The sequence below is a fragment of the Solanum stenotomum genome, chromosome 8 (genome assembly GCF_019186545.1).
Source record: "Solanum stenotomum isolate F172 chromosome 8, ASM1918654v1, whole genome shotgun sequence".
NCBI lineage: Eukaryota > Viridiplantae > Streptophyta > Magnoliopsida > Solanales > Solanaceae > Solanum > Solanum stenotomum.
In genome coordinates this window covers 54,053,641-54,056,114 of record NC_064289.1, presented here as the reverse complement: position 1 = coordinate 54,056,114, position 2,474 = coordinate 54,053,641, and positions in this window count along the sequence as shown.

Below are 2,474 nucleotides of genomic sequence, written 5' to 3'. Positions count from 1 at the left end.
ATGCAATATATAAAGCCTTTGAAACTATTAAAACATGACGTAAAAATCATATTTATAATATCATGAAAATACCATGCTTCCTCTCAAAGTCTACTTGTGCAATGCATGAATGAAGTCCCATACCCCCATCCATACTAAGCAGAACTTATCGAGGAACCAAGCTCTTTTTACTGCTGTGGGAGTTTCTCTAACCGATAACCACCACTATGAAACTAAGTGGTGATACAACGTTTTACCTCACGTTGCCCAAGGACCATCCTATACCTTGCCATCGATATAGGACCTTACTTTAACTTTTGCTTAATGGATCCACTAGCTTAACTTTCGTGATCATCTAAAAAGTATGATCCGAGAAATCCCATGTTTGGCTACATGGTTCTTATGGAGAGTTGAGTTAATATGAACTCGTGTCCCCAACTCGGTGCTCAAGACTACTCCCAAAAATACTTTAGCTCATAAGTGTTTTAAACACATCTTTCTTTAGTTGAGATAATTACTCAAAACTTAGCCCGAAGGCACTTGAAAACTCTTTCTAAAAAGAACAAATCAAAACCATATTTTTAATATGATCATTGATGACTCGGGATATTCATACTGCTTAAACATTGATGGTATATCTAGAGACCATACTGTTTAAACATTGATGACATACTCGATTTGTCATATCTAATCATATTTTAGAAACTCTTTTGAAAAACTCATCTTTTATTTTTAAAAGAGATAGTGCTCAAACTTCTCAAAACTCTTTTGGAAATCTCAGTTTTTCTCTCGACTTAAATGTGAAAACACTTATAAACTTCCTTGGGAAAATACTCAGTTCCCTAATTACTTTTGAGAAATGAACTCAACTCGTGACTCTTGACTTAACTCAAAACTCGATACTCTTTACTCGACTTGAAACTATATGCTCTTTACTCTTTACTTAGCTTAAAACTCTATACTCTTTGCTTGACTTGAAACTCTATACTTAACTTAGAACTTGAGCCTTAGAATGAAGTTAAAACGTTTAATGAAGACTCTTGAAAAGCTTTAAAGACTTGCTTGGACTCACTTAACTTCTAAGCTTGACTTCACTTGAATCGGAAACTAACTTCACTTGACTTTGATCCTAACTCACCTTGAATTGGATGATGGATTCAAGGACTTGATTGGTGTTTGGAAGGACCTCATGATGTTTAGGAATGATTTAGGACAGCCAAACTTAAGAAAATATTTGAACATAAATTCTGAAAACAGTGGAGTCCGCGTCCTGTCCGCGACGCGGGGAAGATTTTGTTCACAGAGGGAACAAGTCCGCGACGCGGACGTGCTCCTCGCAAGCTGCCCGACTTTCTCCTTCACGTTACCAACTCTAAAGTTTCTAACTTCAAGGGTTCCAGCCCCAATCACTTAGAAACATGAAATCCCTCAACATTCAATAGATTTCAAGTCAAAACCCCAACCGGAAACAAGTCCCAAATCATCAAGAATCTCCACATTTCAATCAACAACAATACCAACAATAATTTAAACAACAACCACAACTAACAACTTTAACAACTTCAACCACAACAACTCACAACTTTAACAACAAAGCCAATCCTTTCTTAATGAATAAAAGGGGTTAGGTGTGTGGGGGAAAGGATCACCCATCACTAAAAGCTCACATACCTTGATAGGGATCTCCCCGATGAAAATCCACGGTGATCTCCTTGCTTGATCTCCTCTTCTTCTCTTCTTCTCTTCTTCTTCTCTTCTTCTTCTCTCAAAAACCCTCACTCTCACTTCTTTTTAAAATGGTAAAACTGATCAAAATGATCAGCCTAACACATTTATATAACCAAAATAAAAGGCTAGGGAAAAGACCAAAATGCCCTTAATGATTCCCGGACGGATTTCCTTGTCAACTGCCCAACTTTCAAAGGTCATAACTCGCTTATACGAACTCGGAATTAAGAAAACTTGGCGGCGTTGGAAAGATCGTTCCGAGGGCTATGCAACCATAACTGGAAACAGTTCTAACTCATCATGAGCTAGAAGTTACGACTGATCAAAGTTGGCCAAAAACTCACCTTTTCCATACTTGGCCAAAAATTTTCCAGATTTTTAAATCCTTTCCAAAAAATGAAAATTTCCAATTCTAAGCCTCTTCAATTATTTCACATTGCCGGATGTTACAAGAAGCCGAAGATCTGATGACGTTTTCCATGGATGAATTGATTGGGAATCTTCAGACCTACGAGATGAACAAGAAACAGGGGATGACTATGAAGGAAGGAAAGAAGAGAAGTCCATTGCTTTGCAAATATCTCAAAGTGAGGTGACTGAAGAGGAGGATGAGATGACATATGTCACTAGAAGATTTCAAAAGATCTTAAAGAAGCATGGGGGCTTCCAAAAGAAAACCCCTTCCAGCAGAACTGCTACTGTAAATGATCTTTGCCATAAGTGTGGCAAGCCTGGTCACTTTATGAGGAACTGCCCCAGTCAAAAGC